Source organism: Manacus candei, unplaced genomic scaffold (genome assembly GCF_025592945.1).
Source record: "Manacus candei isolate 608988 ecotype Guabito, Panama unplaced genomic scaffold, ASM2559294v1 h1tg000009l, whole genome shotgun sequence".
NCBI lineage: Eukaryota > Metazoa > Chordata > Aves > Passeriformes > Pipridae > Manacus > Manacus candei.
In genome coordinates this window covers 388,268-415,722 of record NW_026138057.1, presented here as the reverse complement: position 1 = coordinate 415,722, position 27,455 = coordinate 388,268, and the positions used below count along the sequence as shown (strand labels likewise).

The following is a 27,455-nucleotide window of genomic DNA, read 5'->3' as shown; positions in this document are numbered from 1 at the left end:
AAGGGAGGATTTGATCTCAGGTGCAAGGTCACAAGTCTCCTAAGGCCCCACAACTCTCAGGTGAAGATTGCCTGGGCTTAGCAGTACAGGTAAGTCCCAAAACGACCAACTGATTACAGCACTTTCACAGCTGCTTCTCCCAAAACAATGATTTCAGATTGTCCCATCAGCAGCCATTTCATCCTACTCTCCCCCCAAGATCACACAGTTTTGCTGTGGACCTGAGTAGAAACAGGACTGGGCCCAGCAACTGATGACTCGAGAACAGAAAAAAAATCACACACCATGCAATATAAATGCATTAAAGAAAGTGAGAGGCCCGATGGCTTTCTCTCCTGGCAATAAAGGCCATTCTGTGCTGTTAATCAGTTAAGGGCAGGTTATAGAGATAGAGCTGGATGTGGACGTGAGAGCAGGGTTCCTAATTAAATATATCTATTCTCTCTGAACAAAGGAAAAAGCCAACCAGGCAATAGTTGCAATACTTTAAACATAGGGTGTTGAAATGTCAGGAAAAGAACCATATTTACAAAAGACTAAAGTTCCTAGAATGGCAGGTGTATTTCCTCTTATTCCTTGAAAAGAACTTTTTCAGCACTGAGTAAATCTTGTTACTTCTCTCTATGCCTGTCACTTCTCCCACAGCTTGTCTTATTTAGATAATAATTCTTAGACATGTTTATACTACACACCTCCAGGACAAGAGCTGCCACTTTATGTTTCAGCAGCACCTCATACAACAGGGTTGTGAGCTCAGCAAATTAATCCAGGCAATCTACTCAAGATTTAAATAACGTTTTTCAAAGGACATAAATTTGCCTCCTAAATCCACATTTAGCCACAGAAGAAAAATGGTTCTATAAAAGGTCAGAATAGACTAAGTCTTTCCCAGACATCTCATCCATAGAAATCCTGGTATCCTGTAGTGTAGATCCTCTCCTAATATAAATTTTCCACTGCAGTGTCTTAAACCAAAATCAAACAACAAATATTTCTACCTTCTGAATTCTAAAGCACATTTCACAGAGCTCAAGAGAACAAGGTAGCACCTGCATGGTTTTAGAAGCCTCTGCCAAAATCAAGCCAGAATTCAGGTTAAGCTGGTCTCTTCACATGCCCTGTACTGAATCCAGTGGTGTCAAATTCTCAGCCAAAGTTATCTACCAGGTCACTGAAAAGAAAACCTCCAAGATTTCTTATAAAAGGAAATAGCCCTTATGTCAAGTACTGGTTGACTGAGTGACTTTTACTCACATGTAAAATTTTTAAATTAGAATTAAGACAATGCCCTGGTAAGACTTCACCTGAAACATTCCACAAAGTTCTTGCCACCCATGTTCAAGGAGGAGGAATTCAGAGTAGAAGAAGATGATGTGGAAAAATTAAGAAGAAGTCTTGCGAAAGAAAACTCCAAGAATTAGGTTTGTATAAACTTCAGAGTAAGATATTCTTTGCCTAAGAACACTAGGGAAGAGGAGCAGAACAGCTGACAGACGTGTTGGCAACAAACCCCCAAATGCACATGAACAGGCTGTGTGTGTATCAGAGCAGATGAGGCTGGAGGAAAACTTGGGGACAGCTTTCCATGAAGAACAAGAGAACACAAGCCAATTAGTTTTAAGATTTCATATTCAAGAAACTGATGAAATCGTTGCATTAATCAGTACATTGAAACAGTAGAGTCTGACACTGATTAAAAAAATAAACCATCTATCTCACACACTATTAAATACCCTCTATCTGCATCTATCCCTCCATGATCTACAATAAGAGCAAGAGTTAGCACAAAACCACATACCGTTGGGAGTAAAAGAAATAATAAGGCTTTTAGAACACTGTATATAATTTTTCATCTTCCCTCAGTGTCCTATGAGGGAAGGAAGTAAATAAACTAAAATCAAGTTGCACTCCTAAAACACATACTGTACCAGAACAGGAATGCTTTTTGAAGGATCACCTACCTCAAATCCCTTTCCAGTCTGTTTATTGCCATAATCACAGAACAGAATTAAATGAGGCTCAAATCTCTACACCTGAATTCTAAATTAAGGCAGACAGATAAATCTGGAATATTTCAGAAACTCTAAGCCAAGCAACATATAGCGTCTACATACATTTTTAGATTTGTATTTCTGAAGCTCCTTATATAAGGATTTTTTAATTATATCTGCACTGGAATGTGACACATACAGTTTGTAACAAAACAGTTATAACATGTTCATTTACCTTGAGATATAAATATCTGAATATGCACTGTAAACCATTTTAATGTGATTAAAATTGTCTTCTAGTTAATTTGATTTCTGTAATGACATGAACTCCTTACTTAAAACAAAGAACTCTAACACAATTTTAGATATTCAACAGTTTTATAATATTTAAGTATCTATATATTGTACAGCAGAAATGCACACCGTGGTGGGTTGTCCCTGGCACGTGCATGCATACACAGTACCCGTATCTAGCAATTTAACTAAGTATGATACAAGTATTGTCATAAATGAACTAAGTATCTCTTAAAAAGTATGTTGGTTTCCCCCTTTGAAAGAGACCTTGTTTCAGTTCCTGCCTGTGGTGACTAGAAGACTGTTGTATTTTGATGTTTTTACAGAGAATACTCATATGCCCACAATTATCCTTATTTTTCTGGTTAGGATGTCAAGGAAACAGATTTTTCTTTCTCTTGGCCAACTCAACAGCTCTTGTTTCCTTTGCACTGATCTTTCATAAATGATTCCACTACTGTGTATAACATTCTGGATGAGGCTTCTCCTGCCTCTCGGTAGCTTCACTGCTTTCACACCTCCTTATCTCTACTGAATATCTGTCAGGAATAAGTTTGCCTTCTGCACAGCCCTGTGAGCTGCAGTTCACAGTTGTGTTGCCTCTCTTGACTGATCCTCAGAAAAAAAGATGTGTGTGCCCTTTTAACACACTGTACAGGCTTCTGTGTCAAAAGAACATTTCCCTAACTGTGATTAAACAGAAGTGTGGGAAATGTGTGATTATATGCAATAGTATTTTTCAGACATATCCTAACCTATGAAACACAGAATTGTACTTTGCTATTTCTTTTAATCTTTGTAGAGTGCCAGCAACTAAGCCTTCGATCTAGACATCTAACAGCTGGCTGAGGTTCCACACTTCTTGGCTTGGAAAAGCTCAGTAACAGGCTGTGATCCGGTTCCAACATCAAGGCAATATCAGCTGCAAGATAATGCTATGACGATTCAGATAAACTGCTTATAAAGTCACTAATATAGATGGCAAAAGCTTAGGCAACTGCAGGAAATCTTTCCCTTACTTAATGAAAAGTATTGCTAAGTCAGCTAGCCTATCAAATCATAACTTTTTGCAAATCTCTTATCAGCCCAGTCAATTCTTCTGTTGCAGTTTTTAAGCTAAGCTCTTGAAAATCTCTTCCAGAATGAAGTGTTTCTTCCAAATAAGTGTGTTCCCTTTGCTGTATGCTACACATCAGCCCAGAAGGCACATAGAGATAAGAGCATTAAAGGGAAATGTTTAATAGAAGGAGAAGTCATGTGTAAACCAGGACAGAAATTTTATACATAGTGATAAACCTTTTAACGCTCTCTTCACAGGGAACATTTTGAATTAACTCGCCATTTTGCTTTTTTTTTTTTTGGTCAGAATATTTTTAAAAGTCCAGTGCTTTACTCAACTTATGGCCCATTAACTTCTGCAAAACTCAGGTTTTGGTACTGGACTGGTTGGCACCATTCACCTCCTGGCACACATTCAGGGTGGGGCTGAGCAGGAGGCATCCCTTCTTTCCCATCCAATATGGAATAGAATCTTCCACTGTCCATGGGATGAAGACATGGCTCTGCACCTCCTGACCTTCAGCAGGAGCAATTTTCCCACCCCTTGCATCTCAGGGTCTTCGTGCAGGGCAAGGATGGGAATACCATCCTTGCTTGAAACCTCCATCTCTCTCAGCCCTCATGCTTGAGCAAATGCAAATACTCCTCACACTGCTACCTTTGCAATCAGGATGAGATTTTGGCTGGATGTAGATGAAGGTACATCTACTGTCTGCTGCCATGGAAACGACAATCTGGTCCTGCTCACAAGTTACAGGTGCCTATATACAAAGTGCTCATGCAAAGATATGCACATTTCTTTTCTCTCGTGTTATTCAACATGTTAAAATCAAAACAGAAAATAATTATAGGGAGAGAAAAGTCAAAACAGAATTATATCTGCTTAATAGTAAGCACCACTCAAATTTTATAAACTGAAAAGAAAAAGAATAAAGGTAACAGAGAAAGCTAAGCAGCCTTCAGTTCAGTTTTCTCCAGCTCTGTATAACCCATAAATCTAATCCCAAATGAGAAAAGATAAAAGCTACTCTCTTCCAAAAAAAAAAAGCTACAAATAAACTTAAAAAAGGTTTACCTTAAATAAAATCCTAACAATTTGTTTGTGCATCTGAAAACTGGTTTTCAATCACCACTGTTTATGGCACATTTCACAATAAAATGCTACAGCTCCTGCTGACACTACTGTGGCTCTTCAGTCAAGTTTCTTTTACTCCATCTAAAGAAACAAAACTTTCCATATGGCCTTATCCTGGGGTCATTTATTACTCCGTGTTGGACCCAGAATGTTTCTTCTTGAGAAGACATACATACATTTTCATTCATTAGTTGCTTGCAGGCTCAAAAAAACCCAAACAAAACCACCAAACAAAAAAAACCTACACCCCAAAACACAAAAGAAAACCCACCTTGGAAAGGTTATCTACTACCAGTTATATACAGATAGGGTAGTAAACGTGTTTCTACTGATACAATAGTAGGAAAAACCTTGTAAAAGGTTGTATACACGTGCTACAAGGCTGGGGGGTTGTAGGATGTCTTCAGGACAATTTGAATCTGGCATAAAGAAAAAGGATCATATGCTTTTTACAACCTTCAATCATCACAAAACCAATACCTTACCCCTTGAGAATTCTCAAAGCCATAAAACACTGAGTGGGAACGATCCTTGTTTTGATTACATTAAAAAAAGGTGTTTGCATAAGGTGTGTGGATGACTCATAACAGGTAAACAAAAAAAAAAAAAAAAGAGGAAGGATTTACATTCTATGTTGAAATTTTGTTTTGCTGGTCTCCAATGTAAAATGGAAAGAAAATCAGAAATAAACATTAGTTTTTAAAAGCCCAGGAATAAGGAACTCTGGGGTCAAAAGAAGTAGGTTATCAGGCATGCACAAGTCACTCAACATGAATAGGAGCAAGCTAACAATTCATTTTCTTCCAAGAGTTGGCAATACCTTAGAAAGTTTTTTTTTGTTTTTTTTTTTTTTGCTGGGCCTGCTATCTTGGTTACTGTCTGAGTAAAGCAACCTTGCAGGTAATTCAAGATGACAAGCTGGCAAGCTGGCATCTGAATAGATTGTATAGTAAGTAGTATGTGATAAAAATTAAGCTACCATCCCCCAAAATTATTCAAGGGCAATATTTTGAGTTTCAGCAGAATTAGATACTGATTTCTACATTTCACTCTTACGGCAACATCACAACTTTTACAAACTTAACTAAGTCTTGCAGGATCTGATATTTGGGGGCAAAGAGATTTATCCCTGGTTGCCTGAAAAGCCCTATATTACAAATCTGAAAAAAAAGCCTAAGCTTCCACACTGAATCTTATGCTTTCAACCACAAACTGAATCTTGCCATCACCATCCAAAACCCTTCACAGAATGTATTTGGTTATTTTTGGCATACCTGGCCATGATCAGCTCACCTTAAGCTATTGCTGGCAAGTATTTTTTTTTTCTTACTTCCACAGAAACATCACTGGACCAAAGGAAAGAGAAGGAGGGAAAGCAGAAGGGCAACATCAGATATATTTATTGTGACACTCACTTCGCTGAAGATTCTTTTTAAATTATTATTTTTATATCTATATCTATATATTATAAAGCTGGCTTTCTTTGATGTACTTTATCACTGCAGACCAGCCAAGGCTCAAGGAAGAGCTCTGCAAAAAGCTGAGCTCATCTGAGGGTTTTAGGCAGAGCCCTGCCAGGCCCCCTGAGCCTGAGCACCCACAGCTCTCCCTGTCCCAGCACCCAGCAAACCACAGCAGGCAGGAGGCAGCCCCACAAGGGTAATCTCTCTGATTCCCTAATTGCAAGAGGCAATATATAAATATCTGCTGGTTGACAGGCAGAGGGGGGCAGGAGTAAATTATGGGGTAAAGGATTTTATCCTTCTCTCTTCCTGCCCAAGGAGTGGGTGAATCCAGCAGTTTTCTTCCACTCTGAGCATTACTTGGATTTCTCATCTCACATCTCTTTTTCTCTGCTTGATTCCATAAGCTCAGTTCTTGCCAGTGTTCACTGCTTGCAAAGTCCACTGGGGGCTGAGTTTGAAAGCCAGTGTATATACGGAGACCTTGTAATACACCTGCGCTCTTTCTGCTTCGTCGAGGGCTCTTTGCATATGAAAAGGGAGAAAGGACTCACTTTAACCTCCCTCCCAAAATACTTGGCTTCGGCTGGAACCAGGCTTGGGCAACCCCCACACAGAGCTGCCAGCTTCCACTGCCAGCTCACAAATTCATTATTGCAGGGGCTACTCATGCGTGAAATATCCGAAACTATCTGATCCCACGTGAAGGGCTCCCGTTGTATCCAGAACTGAATACTCCTTCGCTAACGTGTTTATCACCTCATTCCTTCCCAGGAAAGTATGTAAAAACAGAGATTGTTAAATTACTAGTCGCACTATAAATTTCATTGATTGCAGACCCTGATAGGAAGAGGTGCTGGAAACCTTTAACTCCCACATGGATTTCAACAGAATTTTCACACATAAAGGCTACAGGATTAGACCTGAAGCAAATCTTTAGTTTTTATTATGAATTTCTCAGGAAAATAAATCTTTCCTCTAAAAACTGCATAGAAATGTAATTTTCTTTGTTTAAATAATCTGCCAGAGAGACAGAGAAAACACATTTAAAGCTATCTCAGACAGCCACTGCCTTGAGATGCTTTACATCAAATAGCCTTTAAAAAAAAGCTGCTAATGAGAAGTCTCTCTAAGTTTTGATCATAGTTTATAGCTTGGTATGGGCACTAATTCAAGCAGACAGGCAGATGTGTGGGTTTCCTGAGCTCATTTATGCTGGAGGAATAGAGCAGCCACACACTTTATACTTACAGGGTGCAGTGGGTTTTTTTACTTTTCAGGAAAGGAAAAGGGGGGTAAAAAATGGGGGAGGGGCATAATTTAGAAACAAAAGCTGTTGAGCAAACAAAACTCCAGCCGACAAAATTATTCCAGCAAAACTGAAAGAGAGAAAACTGCTTCCAAGAAGGAGAAAACGTGCAGTAAGACAATAAATAAAGGAAGGTGAGGGGAAAGAGCTACACACATAACCGATGTTTTCTGTTCTTACTTTTAAATTAGCTTAACTACAGAGATCAGACAACACGCAAACTGACCTAAAACAGTCCAAAAGATGAATTAGTGAGTAACAAATCCAGCTGCGACTGTGCAGTAAAACAGCATCCGCTTGCAGAGCACATCGGTCCAGCATCAGCCCTGCCAGCCCAGGTATTTATTCACCTCATCCGGACCAAAGCTCCCGTTTGCCAACGACAACCGTGGCAAGGATAAATCTTCCTCAACCAGCGGGTTGTTCCCGAGGTCCTTACCAGCTTCATGGTGCTGTTGTTCTGCTCCCAGCGCCACAGCATCAGGCTCATGGTCCGGCCGGCACCTGCCGCCCCGGGGCTAGCCCGCAGTGTGCGGGGGTCCGGCCATCCCGGGGCTAGCCCGCAGTGTGCGGGGGTCCGGCCATCCCGGGGCTAGCCCGCAGTGTGCGGGGGTCCGGCCATCCCGGGGCTGGGGCCGGGCACGGCGGGGCCGGGCGGTCCCTCCGCCCCCGCTCGGGGGAGGATCCTCTTAACCCCTTCGGGGAGGGGGGTTTGTGCGCGTCCCCCAGAGGGAAAACGGGGAGAGAGGGGAATTAAGGGAAAACATCGCCAAGAAACGTTTGAAAACTAACCGAGCGCCAACGCGAGTTTTAGGATGATACTTAAGGGTATCAGGCACATCTTAAAGCACAACTGGAAATTGCTCCCCATTTTGACAAGCTGACTCTGTTAAAAGCTCAGGTTCTAAAGCTGCCTTGTTCTATAATTTTTTATTTATTTCTATAATTTTTTTTTTGGTGCAATCTGGGCTGCTCCCACGCAGACTTGGGTTTATACTTAAGCCTGATGGGGTGGGAAAGGACTAGGCTTGTCCCTAGTGAAAGAGGAGAATATTCTGCCTTAAAAATGATTCAACAGGTGGAACATCACAGGTCAGCTTAATGAGCATAAACAAGAGAATAGTAAGAGTGTTTCTAATAATTAGTGAGAGTATTTTTCATATCCAGAAGAGCAGTACTTAATGGTAATCAATATCACAGTTTGCCACGTTATATTTAAGGTACAGCTATTAAATATCTTCGTAAATGCCAGCCTATTCCATTGCTGCTCTCTTGGGTCCTTCTGAAATCTCTCCTCTGTTGCTCTGAAGCACCTTGCCCAGTGTAGCAGTCTAGACAAGATACTCAGCTGTGGGAAGATTCATGCCTGCTCTTGCCCAAGGTCCTATGAAATCACCAGTGGGAGCCACGCACTTGGCTGTTGCTCCTCACCCTTCTGCTCTGGAGAAGATGCTATACCTGATAAATGAGGGGCCCCACAGGGGACAAGGAGGCCACAGCAGCTCCAGCAGCAGCTCCATGCACCCCAGCAGCTCTCTAAGCCTGGGCTTGGGGGGTGGTTTCTTTGGCGGCTTCGGTTTTGCCAGGCCAGGGAAACATGGGGAATTAAAACACATTTAAAGCAATTCCCCAGGCCACCCTTCTCACGCCCTCTCTCTGAATATAAATTTTGAGTCACATAAAGATAACTTCGCTGGCTGCAGGAGGGGAGGCAAGAAATGACCGCAGGCATAACTCATGGCTAACAGACCTGGAACCCATGAGCAGCTTGGCATTATTTTCTAATTGTTAAATCCTTCAATAATCCAGTAAAGAGATACTGAAGCATTTTAAAAGGACCAACTTTTACCCAAACTGATCCCTGTCTTAGTTAAAAATTGCCCTATTGTATGATTTTATCGGCTGTTTCACGCATCCGTTCAGTATGATGTTGAAGAAATACTAGAATAAATCAGTAAATAGATATTTGAAATTCTGCATATACCCTTTTTGATTAAAAAACCCCACATGTATCTTTTCACTGAAGTCTTTTCCCTAACAGTTATGCTTCTGTGACTTGGATTTCATTCCTTGAGTCTGTAATTGTTCTCCTGTTCTAATTTATTATTTTAAGTGGTAAAGAAGAAGGAATAATTATTGAAACAATCATATTTCTTCACTGTAAAAAGAATTTCCCTACCAATTTTGGTAGCTTGAATAGCTACAGATAGAGAAAGAGCTGCATGTTGAAAGCATTTTAAGACTTTATGCATACAGGTTACCTTTGAACCATAGAAATAAAATTTGAATCCCTTCCTGAGAATAAAGAACTCTTGTTCTTTCCCTTCAGACCAACGTGGACCAAAGCCCTAGCACAGTCAAATCTTCCCAGTCAGCCCTCTACGTAAGCAAGTACCCTGCTGAAAGGTCATTCCTACAACATTCAAAAGAGGAGAAGGTCACAGCCCATTTGAGGGCTTGAACATAAGATGTATGGTCCTCAGGAGGGTCACAGGCTGAGACAATAACCTGCTGACAGACTCATGAATGAGTGAATGAATGTGTGCACTGGGAGGGAGAAGCCTGGGTGTGACGCCAGAAGGATTTTCTAAGAGCATCTTACCAGCACCTTGGAGGAGCTGCCAGTGCCTGCAGTGCATGTTCCTTGCTGAGCTTAAGTTTGTCCCTTCCCTGCTGCTGATGCAGTGGGAGCACCACAAGGGCTTCCCATCAACCTGCTAGCATCTGGCTAAATATCCTGACTCAAAGATTGCATTCTGCTTCCAAAAAACACACCGACTTCAGGCAAAAAAGCAAGGGAGCTGAGACACAGGGAGCTTTACACTTGCAGGATTACGGCCCGTACAAAGGGCCAAGACAACCCACAGCATAAGTCAGCCTCAGACACCTCCTAAGCCTCTTAAAAGGTTGTTGATGATCTGCTCTGCCAGTTTGAGCTGCCAAATGTTTTCGTTCAACACTCAACATGGTGCCAAAATCAGGGATTGCAAGAAACAAAGGAGAGGTCTCAGAAAATGGAAGGTTCTTGTCTACGATCACAAGGAAAACTCCATTTTTGGGGCCCAGGGAACAGGGTAGAGCCAAAGTGCCCCTGCTACAAACAGGCAGATTAAAAGACCAGACATGGATGGAAGGACTCTTCAGCCAACCAGTCTTGTTTCTTGGAATACAGTTTGCTGTCTGTTTTTACATTAACTGAAGTGTGGCTCAGATTAGAGTATTTTCTCATTTTATCCTTTATGGGCCAGCTAAACGTGATGAACACGGACAGAGACACTTGCATGTAATCAGCCTGAAATACTAATAAAGCAAAGCTCCTGAGGTTAAAGCATAAGCTCTGTGCCTCCCAATCACTTTTTAAGCTAATTAATATCCTTAACTAAAATCTGTGTTGCTTTTAGACACTTTTATTTAATGGATTTTCCTAAGCCAGCCTTGATTTGGGATGAAGATCCCCTGAGTTGCCAGGTGTAACCGGAATTTATTTCTTCCATTAAAAAGTAAGACTTTGGAACTGCCTTTCATCCTCCTATCTGTCTTTTAGGCTCCCACAACAGAGTGAAAGAGATAAGATTGGGATTGAAGCTGGTAAAATCCCTGCATGACCTCTTGCCCCCTGGCAGCATCACGGCGGGAGTTCCTCCGCAATTGCTGTGCTGACAGATCCAGGAGATGCCTTTCCCATACAATGCCCAATTTCAAAAGGGAACAAGGACTAGATACTTGCTTGTATTTGAATTCTTTAATGATAAAGCATCCAAGCTCTCTAAGGCTTTATTATGAACTTCAACAGCATGTACATGATGGCATGGGGTCAATATTAAGTTGAACCTTCAGGAAAGAACATTATTTACAGCCCTAATGGGCATCTAAACTTCCCCATTAAAGTGCTGAACAATATGCTTGTTATTCACCACTGAGTCTTCAATGACAGATAAACATGTGTCCCAAGCAAAGCCCATGCTCTAACGAGACATCACTCCAGTTCCCAACGCTTTCCAAATAAAACTGTTTGAAAAACAGGAGGAAACAGGTGTTGGAGACATTATGAATGAACTCAGTGCACACAGTCATTGTCTGTGCAACATTTACTATAAAGAAAGGTTGGGGAAATCCGTTCACTAATAATTCATTGTTTGCCTATGAAAAATATGTGTGCTAACAGCTTGCTCCACAGTCATTAAACAAAGTCACGCTCTTGTACTTACCCATTACTTTTGCTTTTTAATGCACATTTTATGTTTTTTATTTGGAAAAGAAAGCATATTAGAAAATTTTATTACTGCTTCTCAGTGCATTTTGGTCAGAAAGACTAAAATTTTCTGTTCTCTGAAAGCTGGATTTTTATTTATTTTTACTATACGCCAATAACTGCATAGGTCTTCCTTTCATGCTTTACGAAATGGAAATATCTACAATTTAAAATCTTGAATTCTTAGAAATCTTGAAGTTGTCAATAACAATATTTTGCTAAGCATGATGTGGGAGAGGAGCCTAGCTCACAGAATCATAACAGATGCCAAACAACAACTTTCATTCCAAAAAAGCCCTCAAAATGGTGTTGAACAGCAAACTTTGATTTCAGCATTTTCTAAACCAGCAGATAAGATGCCTCGTATTGAGTAGTGTTAGGGAACCCAATGAAGGAGCTACCCACAGGTTAATCTTGATTGTCAGCAGTGGCTGGGAGGTCCTGGAGGACAGAGACAGCTTGTGCTGGGTACCAGTTCCAAGAAAATGAGATGGCCTTGATAGTCAGACACAACCTCCCACCAGTCCCAGAGAGAAGTATAAAATGAGAGATAGAAACTCAATTAACCAACAGCTGAGGCAGACAGTATTATTACTGGCAAATGAGCATCCTTCTCTGGAAAACATGCCTTGTTAAACTGGATTTTCCACTGAGTTCACAGAAACTTGTGAAAGCGATAACGCAGATCTGCTTCTGTGAGGAGGCTCTTAACAAAGCAACCTGGTAAAAATCAGATGGACTGAAAAGGAGTTAACTAGTATAAAAATACAGGATAACTGGGAAATTGTCATTAAGAAAATAAGCAGCTTGACTGTGTTTCACAGGAATCATTTTCAGCCTTACTTTTCTGAGCAAGCCCTAGGAGGGGGCATGAAGCAGCTACGAAATTCGCTGGTGACACATCAGTAATGGGAGAAGTAAATGATGAAAAATAATAATATCAAAGTTAAAGAAACTCACATATGCTGACTAGAACCATGAAAAGATGTTTCAAAACAGAAAATGAAATCTTGTAACAAAAGCAACTAAGAATGTCACAGAGCAAAGGACTGTCCATGAATGCAGTGCATCTGGAAAGAGCATCACAGATGTGACGTGCCATCAGGATGCTGGGGTTTGTGCTATGGTTAGAAGGGTGATGCAATACTTGTACATAAGAACAGGTGGTTATCAAATAAGAATAGGATTTATCACCTGCTGGCTTTAATGCTGTTTGTGTAATAGTTTAATGGTTTTACCCTTTGGAGAGGCTTCAGAGAAGACCCGCAAGACTGACTCATGGACTGAAAAATGCAGATCACAAGACAACTCAAAAAGCTCCATTTCATTTGTCAGAAAAGAGTAAGGGCAAATATGATGAGATCATAACATGAACTAATTAAAAAATGAAAGCAGTTCAGCAGAAGTCATGTGGACTGTTTTATGGAGGAAGCAGAGTGAATTATCACATTTATTGTTGTCTCACTTCATCATCAAAGGTTGTTTCTAAGTTCCCTGTGGAAGTGTATCAGTCAGCTAACTGTTACTGCCAACCTTGAATCTATACTATCACCTGGCTCCTCCCAGCAACCCAATGCAACATACAACAATCTTCAGATATTCAAAAGAATAGAAAAGTAGTGGAAAGCTTCCCGTTCTCCATTCCACACTGCTTGTATTCAAAAGTGCATGTTGAAAGAGGGGGGATCTGGGAGATTTTTTTAAAATATTAATTTCTTGATTCAGAACACAATGTATTGGGGGGGAAAAAAGCTGTTAACAAAGTAACTCCCAGCTCTGTGGCCTGACTTGCCCTGCACCCAGTTTCCCAAGATGTAAAAGAGCACAGAATAATTATCAAGTTTGGTGAGCTTTCAACAATTGAAGGAATAGGATGCTGATGAATGGTATTGAAGGCAGCTTCTCCAAAGACATTGTTCTACAGGCAATATGAGGCACCAAAGATCTTTAGATCTCCAAATTTACATGTCTTTTTATAAGCCATAGGCACCATACATCCACACACAGAGCCTTATTCTACTGGCCAAAATAAAGAGACCAAGGACCTCTCCTCCTCTTCCTCCTCTGTGTGGTCACCTCTGAAGGCCAAAGATCTGTCTGTGGAAAGAGGGCTTACTTACACAGGATTAAAGAACTTTTGTGGCCACTTGAACTAAAACTCAACAGTGAAACTGTATTAGTCAAAAAGGAAAGACCTAACTATCACATACTCCAAAAAAAGCAAGTGGGAAATCAGAGTATTAGCAAAGAACAACATCATTTAAGTTTTTTGCCATTTCACAAATGCAATGAAACCTCTGCTTTCCTTCTCAGATAAGCAATGGCAGAAGAAAAAATAAGCCGATACTTCTAAAGGTACTGATAGCATTTGTGAAGAGAACCTTGTCCAACTGCATAGACAGAGCTACCAGCTGCTTTATGCTCAGTCATGTCCATGACAAATCATTCTGTATACAATCAACAGCTAGAGATGAACACACCATGGAGTGCTACTGTGCACAGAAAGTCATTTAGCAACTAAGAACCCTCTTCAATCAGCTTTTTCCCCCAGGAGATAACACTCAATAAAACCTGGATGGAAACATCCCCTTTTAAAGTCTAAAAACTATTGGCAAACATTTCTGTAGAAAAAAATAACATTGGCATCAAACAAAAATACATTGACTTACTATATTTGAGACTAATTCTTGATTCATATTAATAGGCAGACTAAAATATAGACAGAAAAGTGTTATTTGCTCTGTTTCTGCTGAGTCTTTGCCAAGTGCCCTTAACACCAACAATAATTTATAATTAACTAAGCAATCCTTCTTAAGTGGATGCACAACAGTATGAAAAAGTGATTCAATTAGAGTCTGTAGATAAAGCTGCTCAGTACTAACAAAGCATCCCTCACCATAACTTCTGAAACCTGTCCCATGAAAGAATGCACACTAAGATTTAATTAAAAATAGCTGTTACTCCTAGCCTTGATTAGCTATCTGGAACACTTGATAATAACTAGCATCCACCAGTTCCTCTTGCCAAAATCTTTCCCTTTATATTTCACCCTCAACTTAAATGAAGTGGTTGCTAACTCCAGAGCACAAAATTATGTGAACCAAACAGCCTATACAGTAGATTCCAGTTTAAATTTATATTATGAAATTATGTATGCATACATATATAGAAATACTTAAATGTATAATGACTCGTAAAGTCTAAAAGGCTGCATTTATTAGGGGTGACCTAATTGTGGCCTTACAGGACCTGATGGGAGCCTACAGAAAGACAGAGAGGAAGTTTTTACAAGAACATGGAGTGACAGGACAAGAGGGAATGGATTCAAACTGAAACAGAGTAGGTTTAGACTAGATATGATGAAGAGATTATTTACTGCAAGGGTGCTGAGGCACTGGCACAGGTTGCCCAGAGAAGTGATGGATCCCCATCCCTGGAAGTGTTCAAGGCCAGATGGAGCTTTGAGCAAGCTGGTCTAGTGAAAGGTATCCCTGATAACAGCAGGGGGCTTGGATGATCTTTAAGGTCCCTTCCAACCCAGGCCATTCTAAGATTCTATGTAGAATTGATGCCATAGAGTACTTTACCTATAAAAGTTGTAGGTAACTTACTATTGATGGGAATGCCATAATTAGAGCCTTCCCAACTAATTTGACTTCAAATATACATTTCCAGTGTCCACAGAAGTTTCTGGATGGGGCTGTTCTCCTCACACTGAAGTCTTCAGCACTGCCTTTCGAACTTGCATCTTCAACTCTAAACAAGTAAGTACAATGCCCAGGCTTGTTCCAAGCTTGTTGACAGTGACATGGAACAATGTTAATGGATTAATAGGGATCATCCCATTAGTTTTTGGTTGTTTATTAGAGTGCCATCTTTGAAAGCTTTCAGTATTACCTTGCTTTGCTCATGGCATGGCTCTGAGTCAGCAGCTGCCATCACCATGGGCAGCCTTGCACAGTTTTCCTGTTTTCAACAGTTACACAATTTTCAACCAAGAGAAGGGAGAGAGCTGCTGCAAACCCCAGGGAATCACTTTCTGTGTGCCCCCTTCCCCAGCCTCTAAGGCACAGATGACACAACTTCAGGGATGCACCATCTCCCTTTCAGCCATTAACCATAATCCTTCCTCTGCAGACAACAACTTGGAGATATAACTACAGGCTATGAAAAGCAGTCTAGTATTTTCATGAAAAATACTTCTTACTCTGGAGGAGCTGGTCAAGGACCAACACTGCCAAGGACAGGACAGTTGGGGTAGATCTCATCTCTTACCCGAAATGTCAAGTCAAATGGTGAAGAAAAGCTCTTAGTGCAGGCCTGTAACTAGAAAAAGGCACATTCCCAGCTGCTGCGCAACGGTTGGTATTGAAAGCCCACACATCAGAAATAACTGGACACGTGGAAACAGAGGAAAAACCCTGGTCCTGTCCTAGGGATGCTCAAATTGCTAACAAGGCTCTCCTGGATAAATTTACACTTCACTGAGTAGCCCAGCCAAAAAGTATTTTTAGAAGTTCCCATAAGTGTTCTGTACCCTCAGTGAACCTTTAACCTGAGCTTAGAAAACTAGACTATAGTGAGAAACTGAGAAACACATTATTTGGTTTGTGTGTTTTGGGGGGTTTTTTGTTTGTTTTAATACAGGGAATACTGTTGTGAAAAACACTATTACTTGGTATGATCATACATAGCAGAAATTATTTCTTCTTCTTCTGCATACCCAGAGTCTTCAGAGTTGAATGCACCGATTTTTCCTCTTTTCACAGAGTAACACTTGTGCATGTCATGGAGGAATGGCAGACTGAAGCCAGAATAGCACTAATTTTGACATTACAAAACAAAGATATAAGGAATTAAATAATTAGAGCCTTAATGAAAGAGCACAATGCGTGTCTCCTTTGATAATCTCTTGAACTCTCTAAAGATAAAAGCAGGGTTGAAATGTGCATACAAGATGTGCAATAACAGAGTTTCAAAGCACACTGAAGCACACTGTAGTGTACCATTCCATAGTACTTTAATATCTTAAAAGATTAGCCTGTTGAAGCAAAAACTTCTCTAGTTCTCTGGGCTACTTCTACCCTTTTGTGTCTTTCTTCCAGCTGCTTTCCTCTCACCTCCTCTGCTGCACTACTGCTTGATAATAGCAGAAGTAACAAGGAATTAGTACTAATTCCATGTATTTCCCTGCTCTTCAAGGTCATTTTTTGGAAAAAAAAAAAAAATCATAAATTAAGTCCATTACTGGAAAACAAATTTTACCAGAAATTTGCCTGCTTTTATTTATTTTTTTTTTCATATTTGAAGTTATCCTTGCCACTTGCTTTCAACTTTTATCTCAATTCTCATCCTGTCATATCATCAATCTTATCAACTAAGGGGGGGAGGAATCAAGATCCATTCAAGCTTAAAAGAGTTTGCAGCAGATTAGAAGGCAATGAAAGACATTCATTAGCTGCTCTGTCCCCATACACTGAAATGGAGGACTGAAACAGAAATGTTAATGACAATGAAAGACAGGAAGATGCTGATATTTATCATGAAAGAGTGCTCTAGGCTGTATGAAATAGAAATGCAAATTCTTATTCATGATGCTGGATGCATTGAGCCAAATCTCAACATATTCCTACTACTTTAAAAGAGAGATTTCTTTAAAGGGTAAAGGAAGGATGAGCTGCCTAGGCAGGGGTCCTGAAAACTAGTTTTATCTAAGAAAACCTTTTCTAGTCCCTGAAGTTGATACTTCATTAATGCTTCTGGTCTTCTAAAGGGATTATCACTTGCTTGAAAATAAACACAAAAACTCAACTACAAACTTGGTTTATATTTTTGATGGATTAGTAAAATAGCACAGAGCTATGAATACAGGTTTTTAATTTAATCTTATTCTTCCATATATTATCATCATTAAGGATTACTTCCATGGCTTACTGCCTGGCATTGTTATTTTTTTGTATCTCAAAATATGATAAAGTGTATAAACAGAAAAAAGCTACAGCATCCCCATTATAAACAACCAGAAGTATTTTGCTGATTTCACTTTATATTGCAGTAATGAATAGAGCACATCCTGATCCCATGAATGTCAAAACCAGTCTTACTGCAATTCGAGTCGCTCTAAGAGGAGCTGGTCTATATTTTCATGATGGTGGCAAAGAAGTGCAGGTTACCCTAATTAGCTCCCCACACTGGCCAAATTTAGACTATGACCTGCAGTCCAGTCTGATTTGAGCACAATAATTAGCCTTTACTAAGTTAACTTGAGATGCTTCTCTAAGAACATAACTGTTTAAGTGAATCCCAGACAAAATGCTGATGTTAATAGGTTTTCAGTTATGAAGTCGTATTAGAATACAGGGCAACTTTCTCCCCCAAACTGAACCATTTCATGTTACTTGTGTGTCTAATTAGCTTATATATTAGTACTAAAAATTATTGCTGGCCTGTTCTCAATGTACCTTTTAGCCATTATATGGCTAAAAAAAAAAGGAAAAATCCAATTAAGATACAGGCAAAGAAGAGTCAGATCCTATGTAAGTTTGACCATGTAATTTAGCATTTCACATACATATTCAACTTGTGTAACTAGCAACGACATAAGCTGCAAGATATAAAAGAATCATACCTGTTTCATTACATGAAATTAAACATTTCTTATTTTTATTAAGAATTCTTGCACTGCTGTCAGGCCATGCCCCCAAAGAGGAGATTCTAATACTACTTTTAAGCTAATTAACAGATTTTAAAATAGTGTCAAACTATGCTTCAAATATCCTAAAATGTGCTAGTTGTGAGCATAATGTTATTTTCAGAGGCAACCAGCCTCTGAAAACAAGATTAGTTTCCAAGCCCTACTCTTGCTACACAGAGTTCAAATCATCGACCAAGGAAAAAAAAAAAGACAACTTGCTGCTGCTACTATTACAGCACTTCACTAGTGTGAGTAGCAAAAATAAGCAGACCTGAGAACAAGCTATTATTAGTTTTCCTCTGCAGATAAATATTATTAATGCTGCTTGGTTTACTCTCCAAGCTCTTGGCCCAAAAGAAGCAGCATTCCACTGACCTTTGCTCTGCAATGCAAACCACCACCACAGAGACCATTCACAGAATGTGCTGAGCTGGAAGGGACCCACAAGGATCATCAAATCCAACTCTTAGGATGCACAGGACCATCCCTAAGAGTCACAACGTGTGCCTGAGAGTGGCATCCAAATGCTTCTGGAGCTCTGCCAGCCTTGGTGCTCTGACCACCACCCTGGGGAGCCTGTTCAGTGCCCAACCACTCCCTGGGCAAGAACCTTTTTCTAACATCCAACCTAAACCAGTGTAACCATTGCAGCAGATTACAGCACAGCTCTCCCAAACCCAGAGCTATGTGGGAAGCATTTCTGAAAACTGCACCACAGCATTACCAAGGACTGGGAAACCTCAAGGCTTGGTTCATCAATGTCCCAAGAAGGGGAATGAGAGGAGGAGGGAAGAGAGCTTGCTAAAAAGAGATACCTGCCTCAGGATGCCTTCCAAAAATTATATGTTCTATTTATATGGTTTGGAAATGCATTGTACTTCCCTCATAGGCACAGAACATCCCTGAACAATAAAAAGCAAGGGACCTCTTTGGCTAAATTGAACAGTGCAGGTAAGATTGCACAGGCTGGGGAACCGAGCCATTGTTCTACACCTGAAACATTCAATCTGATACTGTTCCCTTATGAAGGTTCATTAAGGGGTTTTAAATCTAAAGGGCAAGCACAACAAAAGTGTCCTTAAATAAGTTCGTTTCAATCTGCTTCTACCTGTCATAGATAGCTCAAATAAAGCTTCATCTTGCAGCATTCTCTGAGCTGCAGCACCAGGATGACTCTTGTGCTGGGAGTGCCCATACTCCACTCACTGCCCACCTTCCAGCTGAGAAGCTCCACACTCACCAGGGCTCTAACACCCACCCAAAATCCCATCCTGCACCCAGCTCCAGTGACCACCTCTGTGCCACCACCTTCTGCCTGCTGCATCCAGGGAGCAGAACCTGAGATGAAGGACAGTAAGGTAATGTCCACAGGACAATTGCTCGTCAAAGACCTTCTGGTGCGCTGGCAGAACCACAGAAAAGACAAGAAACATTTAATTACAAAGTCTTTTCTGAAAAAAAAAAATAAAAAATTTCTTTTTGTCCCTTTTCACTGCATGTGGAATCACTGTAAGCAGCATTTACACCACTATGATCCAACTCATTTTCCAAGTACTATGAGGATTAAGCACATATGAACAAGAAAGAAAGAAAAAAAACCAGCCATCACACACGAGAAATAAGGTCTGGCTTCCATTTCAGGGAATATTAATAACTGAAATTGTTAACAACTGACTGACAAAAACTGTTCTGCTTTCTGCGAGTTTAACCGCTCCTAGGCAACATTATGATTACTGCTCATAAGCCTAGAAATATAATAAGCCTTAATAACAATACAGAACAGCAAGTCACAAAATAACTACGCTTTCTGGTCAAAATGGTCTCCTGCAGCCAAAAATACAGCAGGAAGGTGGCTTGAAAGAGCCAAGTGAAATCAGCATTTGATATTCATGAGGGAAGGGACTTTGTATATGAGGGGAACCATTTAGACATATTTCAGGTCCTGTTAAAACTGGCTCACACTGCCTTATTAACTGTATTGATAAAAACAAATGGGGAAAGGACTTTGTTAATGGGAGAAGAAAGATCAGAATTATAAAAAGTGGCCCATGTAAGTGTCTAACGAGTCTATACATTAAGTCCAAGTTCTTATGTCTGGTTTACTACCAGCACAGATTTGCTCCATCACATTGGGTAATGCTTTGCTGGGGTGCCAGGGTGCTGGTTCTTTTGAACCTAATGGTGTTCTGGGACCCAATGCCTCAGAAACATAGGGAGTCCTGGGATGCTTCTTTGGAAGCCCAGAGATGATAAATATAAGGACAGTATAGCTGATTCAGAAATATTTCCCCCCCTATTAAAATGGTGGCTTTTTCATCATTGTTTGGGTTGGAAGGGATCTTAAAAACTCTCCAGTTCCAACCTATCTGCCATGGGCAGGGACACCTGCCACTAGAACTGGTTGCTCCAAGCCCAATCCAATCTGGCCTAGAACACTTCCAGGGAAAACTTGACAATACATTAAATTTCTCAGCCATAATTCCAAGCAAATGCTTGTGACTTTAATGGATTTACTTTTTTATTCCCCCAAAAATACAGACTTTTGTTCATGGCAGCTGCAACAGAGGGAAAGACACATTTAGGTCAGACCCCAGCCACAAGTCAGATCAAATGTCAATACACAGCAAAGCTTATTGTAGCCCCTAAGTGCTGCCTGAAAGGTTCATAGCAAATAACCTATGCCAGTACTTCACTGGAAAACATGAAGCTCTGAAATACTCCAGCAGATGCAGATGTTTCATAGAGACAGAGAACCTACAGATTAAACTACAGTGTGGCTTTGTCACTGAACAGGAGGGGCTGAACAGTGATCTCCTTTTTTCTTTGTAACTACAACTTAATCTGTATTCCCCTGCTAAAAGGATTGCAATAAAACTCTACATAATGAAAGGACAATTAAGTCACATTATGTGCAAAAAAGTCATCATTTGATAATGATCCACTAATTTCAGCAAGATAAGATGCTGATCACTTATGGTAATCAAATTTGCCCTGGTAATGCAGTGACTGGACCATGCTGAAGCAATTCAGAGACGTTCATTAACTGTGTGTCCATATGTCCCCAAAACACAGAGTGTTTCTGACGGAGATGCTCCGAGGCCGGGAGGATGTCACATCACCTGTTGTTCCATCCCTATAGGTGCCTCAGCTGCATCAGGGTGATGGCAGCTATACCTGCCATTCTATGGACTTCAGAGGATGGGTCTCCACACAAACAAGGCAGAGCTTCTTCCACCAAATACCCACGTGGGCAGCTCAGGTCCTTCCAGCTGCTCTTTTCCACCTTCTCCAAAGGTCTTCCCACATGAACTACCTCTCACACATTGCAACCAGCTCCCCCAAAACTTGCTGCTAATTCAGGATCTGACAACGCTCAAAGAAATTAAGTTTCTATTTTTTAAAACATTGTCTGTGGCCAAAATAAACGATGGTTAGAAAATACTGTGGATTTTTTTTTCTTCATTGAAGGATTTATCTATAATACAAGTGTATCATTAATAAATCTTATCGATACACAATAGCCACTTAATTCCATGCAACTCCTCCGGGAAACCAAAGGAAAATGAGGTCTGCTTCGGTTCTGACCAACACCACCAGGTGGCAATAGCAGCCCAGCTAACCCATCCCACAGCAAGCCAGCTGCAGCAACGGCTTATTCTATTCCCTTTTTTCCTTTCACTCAGCCTTACCCCGAGATTTTTTTTAACTTAAACCCAGTGTCAGGCTAACCATCTATAATAAAAGGGACACCCACAGATATTCCTACCCATTGAAATAGTCCAAAGACTGGCTCCAGTCTAAGTAGCTCCCAAGAACCTATGATTGACACTTCCAATCTGGCAAATCCTGTCTTCCTGCGAAAAAGGCGTAGTTATCTCATGCAGGTATCCATCACATTCACTGACTCCTGCAAACTGACCCCCCTCGGTGTATTTTGGCTCAGAAGGGGGCAGATGTGGCCCTGGGTTACTTAATAGTTTTTTGCTACCACAGGACACTATTACTTCTGTGTTTTAACTACATGGAGCATCCTTATGGAATGCTACTACATACCTTCAGAGCATGCAACACTTCACTGATTCCCTATCCAAACACTGCATGCATGACCCAAACCACATGATACACGGAAAAGCAAAAATAAAACCAATAAGATACTTTTTTATAACCTGAAAGTGACAGAAATACACCAGGCCTGCATTTGAACAGAAGGCTAGATCTAAGAGGGGCTTATATTTCTCAGATTTCAATGGGTTCTCTACATAAGTGAGTTAGGCCACAAGAGGAAGAGGTGGCTTGGCATAAGGAAATTCATTCCCAATACAAACACAAGTCTAGTTGCAGGCATTATACTGTATGATGATGCTGTAAAACAAAAATAAATCAAGCCTCATCCAGTACCCCAGGACTACAAGTTTCTAAACTTCTCAGCAGTTTAGTAAACAAATCTGAGGTGTTTTTTAAAACTGAACAGTAGAAAGAATATATTCGTAGGTAAATTCACATATAAGGTTACATCTCTGCTCTGACCTCACCAATATCCCATCTGGAATCACAATAAGATAGGTAAAAATGAGTCATGGATCTACACTTACAGTCCTAAGTGCTGAATGACTCCAGACCATCAGTAACTTCCACCTCCTGCACCACAAAGATCAACGGTGTGTTCCCCCCTACCAGCCACACTTGGGGCCTTCATGGATTAACTCACTAACCAAGTCAAAAAACATTTTATGCGATCCTAAAAAAGTAAAACCTTCAATAATTTGCATTGTAGCAACTGTTCTCTATGACAATTTTTCTGTTAAATGAGCTTTTTCCACAGCAGTTACTGAAGAGATGGCATGAACACCCAGGTCTCCTCTAGGGGTTATCAGCCCTACCTGAGCTGAGCTAGAAAAGGGTTTTAACAAAACCCAACAAGTTATTATTTTAAACCAACTATCTGACATTAACAATCTCTCTCCCGTGTGTTGTTTCACCTACAAGATATTAATCCATTTAAATGCACATGATAAACCATAAACCCTGCCAGTTCTATACAGCACAATGATCTAGAAATCTGTTCTTGGTTCCCTCTGGAAGGAGCACCTACCTGAAGCCTCCTGCTTCTTCGAGTGCAAGCTCATGATCCACACAAACTTTCCCTGCCGTGGGGATGCCCTGGGGAGAAGGAAGGCACCCAGCTCCCATATGCAGCTTCTTAAGGCTCATTAGCAACAGCAGCCAGTCCCACCCAGTTTAACTAGGAGGAGCTGAGTTAGCTGGGAAAGAGAAGAAACCAGCTGCAAAAGGTTAATAAGGCACATCCACTAAGGAGGGGAAGGGCTGAGGCATTAACACCTCATCAAGTCTCATCCCAAGACTTCGAAAGGAAACCTGATTGAAGGTAGTAGAGGAAAAGAGGAAGGGGAATTATATCTTCTTGGCTTCCACCCATCACTGTAGGCTTCTAAAACTGAGTGTGTTCATGCTTAGGATGGATTTATCTTCTGGTAGGCAAAACCCATTGCCATCTTCTTGTCAGAGGAACAGCTGCTCAAATGCGAGTTACACACCAGGACTTTTTGTCCTGAGTTGCTTTGATCTTTAAAATCAGCTCCAGTATTATGTGTAATTCTATTCATACAGCTAAATTATGACTTGAACTGCAAAATACATTCTAGGTCTTTCAGAACTTAAATACAAAATCGGAATGTGAAATTATCCACTGACTCCAGTTGCAATACATTTCTTATTTCACATTTTAACTCATGCTCATTGGAAATTCAGTTCAAACGTGACAACCTGAAAACTGGTTTTAATCACAACTAGTAAGTGGAGGTTTTCCCCCCTCTTTTTGTTCTCTACATCCCATAAACACCCAAAACAATGACATGTAGAGTGAGGGATGATAAGCCAAATACCTCTAGACAGTACTCCAGGGCACTGCACACCTGAGCAATAAGTGTCGATCTCCGCAAAAAAACCCCAGATGCCAAGAAACCCCAAACACACTTTAATCTGAACTATTCTTTTGGGCATTCAGCCTCAGGCCTAACACTGCAGCTGTTCACAGCATCCACTAACACTTCTGTGCCATTCCTAAGCCGGAGAACTTATATTTTCCTTTCAGCCTCTTGAATGGAAGTGATGCAATGTGGTAGAACCAGACAGACCCCTACAAAAAGAGGAACAGTAGCAAGCACTGCTTGCTACCAGAGAGCATGACAAGAAGAACTGGAACAGCTGCCCAAGGAGGTGATGTAGTCTCCCTCTCTGGAGACATTGCAAACCCACCTGGACTTGTTCGTGTGTCACCTGCTCCAGGTGACCTTGCTTTGGCAGCGGGGTTGGACTGGATGATTTCCAGAGGTTCCTTCCAACCTTAACTATTCTGTGATAAAAAGACTTCTCAGGTCAAGGCCTTCTCTGCATTCAAACTGGTAACATTTGCAGAGTTAAATGCAAAGCCAACCCGCAGTAGATCTAGATCTCTAAAAAAGAAGCTATTTTTAAACTGCAGTAGCAAAGTGAACTGCATAAATTAGCATAATCTCAGCCTTCACAGATCGTTCTCAGCTGTGTTACATACGACAAATTAACACTCTGCAGACTCCTTGCTTCTACTAAGTGGTCAATCATGCAATTCATGAGGCTTAAAATCCCCTTTTTCCATCCTCCAAAATCTCAACGGCCTTTTTTTACACTCCCCTTATCCTTTTCAAAGCTGTACTATCACAGGCTCAGGTTTCCTCACAAATCTCACAAGGCTGCGTGTGTAACTGGTGGTTCTGTGGCTGCAGAATTGCAGGACATCCTACTATTTTCTTTGCTGAATATTTTCTCCTTGTGGGCAGATGGCATGGAAAAGTGGAGTGCAGATGGAAACCCACAGTCCACAAACTCCTCATTATAATTTGAAATAGGGTACACTGCTCTTTGATTCTTATCTTCTCCTTAAATTATTTTCAGCAATAAAAGGATAAACTGCTGTTTTCAGAAGGCACAGCCAAAAGTAATGATATCTGTTTATAGCTGAGAACTTTCTCCTAACAATGTGACTTCTATCTTCACAGGGTTTTTTTTAAATCCATAAATCATTAGTGGAAAGGACTTGATATCAAGTATCTCTTGCTTAAAGTATTGCCTTAAGAAAAAAAATCAATAAGAAAAAAGCAGATCACTGACTCATGAAGGTTTAGAAGTTCTCCAGTTAGCTACTTAAGGTGATTTCATGGCTCCAGGTATCACTTTACCTGAGCTGCTTGGAATTATAATGGATTTATCTCTGCAGAACACCTGTGAGATAAGGGAGTTGCTGGTGATAAACTGCAGCAGGTAACAAGGAGGTGACAATGATGCCGATGGCCTGTGGCTCACAGACTCACCACCACATCCTCCCTGCCCTTTAGGACTGAAACCCCTCCTGGCAGAAAGGCAGAGCTCAAAATGAAGGTGCCATAAAAACCACTCTTTTCAATCCTTCAAGTTTTTTCACAGCATGTCCAGACGGGTGCAACTGGCTTTTCTAACCTTCTGACCAGTTGGAAAAGTCCTAAAAACAGCAAGATAAAAATATCTGTGGTGGAAAATAGCAAGGAATGAAATAATAAGCATTAGAGGTCAAGCCTGGATCCCTGAAAAGTTTGTATTAACCAATGGAAAAGCATTAAAAGAAATAAACTTATCCCATAGTTATAAAAAAGAAAACAAACAATACTTAAGACACCCAAGTGCCATGGTTGATGAGGATTTACTAATTCACAGGCAGCTCTCACACAGCATAAATGAAAAGTTGGCTAATTTGCTCCTGTTCCAGACCTGGAGTTAGACTTGATAAACATAAATTGCATCATTTGTTGGAAGTTCTGACCTGGTGCCTGACAACTACACTGCTCTACCTCTGCTAGAATGGAACCTCCTAAACTGCCTCACAACATGGTTTCTGTCTATTAAAAGGATAGATGTGTATTGCTTAACTATATTTTCTGCCTTCAAGCATAACCCTTAGCAAGGCTTTTCCTCAAATGGTTGAAATTATTTGAATATTATACATCAAAAACATTCAGATGTTCAACCCAGTTATGGTATACATACACTACTACATAAATAATCTGCCTATATAATGCAGGGTTGTAATCTTCCACAGCATGCAGGCACGTTAATGATCTTACACATGGACAACACGAGATGAAAGAATGAAATATTCCATCACCAAGGGCAATTTATTTTGTCTACGTTCATGAAAGAAGATTACAGGAGGTCATCTTCTTACTGGTTTTCATTTCACAACAAAAAAAAGACAACAATCAGTTTTCATTAGGGAAGACTTGTCCTTTCTCTTGTAACAATGTGACTTTCCCATCCCATAGACCAAACACAGCACTGATATCAACCAAGGAGCCACATGATATGGTCTAACACAAAGGTTTATAAAGGGTAATAGAAATGCTCAAACCTCAGATGAACACTGAAGGACTTACTCATGTCAAAAGACCCTAACATATGTTTTATCTCCAGCTTAATGGGTTGTGCTTGGAACTAATAAAGGTCTTCAAAAGTGACCACTTGTTGTTTCATGAGAAAATTCAGCTCAAACTTGATAGAATAAAAAATGTTCAGAGGAAGAGGCACATCATTGTAAGTGCCTTAAGCAAGCCTGAATCTGTAAATTCCACCTTCATCACACAGTATCCCACAGCTCAACCAAAGGCACGTCCAGAGCAATTTGGCATAAGAGGCTGACTGCCCAGGGAAAGGCAAGAGAATTCTGGCAGAGGTAAGATACTGTGCCAGCATTTCTGACGCAGTAAGAGTGACTCTACCACGCATCTGTTTCTCTGTGGGAAGCTGAATCTGCCCGTGACAAGGTCAATTTTGAGAAAGGTTGGTATTAAAAGATTATGCTCCCTCCATCCTCTCACTGAGGTTATGCTAATTATTACAGGGGAGCAAAGGAATTCTTTGATCCTCCAAGTCCTTCTTCCCTCACAAGGTGACTCTGGCTGCCGGCACAGCACCCAAAGGGACAGCACAGCATATCCTAATTCCATAACTGTGGAATTAGCCATTTTCAACCTTGAAATTTAACCCTAAGAAATTGAGTATGCAGTAATCCACATAATCCAGGCCTCTACACCTGTCCCTCTTCCAACTAATCTCGCCATCCTTCATCATGACACATCTTAATTTAGAGTCCTATCTGCTAAGGTCAGTGTGTAAATGGATGTTCAGGAGTTGCAACAAGTACTTGCTTTGTGAACTCTGTAAGACACAGAA

General features: G+C 40.6%; 1 protein-coding gene and 1 long non-coding RNA gene across 7 annotated transcripts in view; one reads left to right on the top strand and one right to left on the bottom strand.

Moving 5' to 3' along the window:
- Positions 1-19,415, top strand: part of LOC127466471 (uncharacterized) — a 29,527-nt gene extending 10,112 nt beyond the window's left edge. The window contains exons 3-4 of the long non-coding RNA XR_007902716.1: positions 15,179-15,267; positions 19,343-19,415. This is a non-coding gene — a long non-coding RNA (uncharacterized LOC127466471). The remainder of the gene's footprint in view (positions 1-15,178; positions 15,268-19,342) is intronic.
- Positions 1-27,455, bottom strand: part of NAV2 (neuron navigator 2) — a 210,088-nt gene that overhangs the window by 170,787 nt on the left and 11,846 nt on the right. The gene's annotated exons all lie outside the window — the stretch shown is intronic.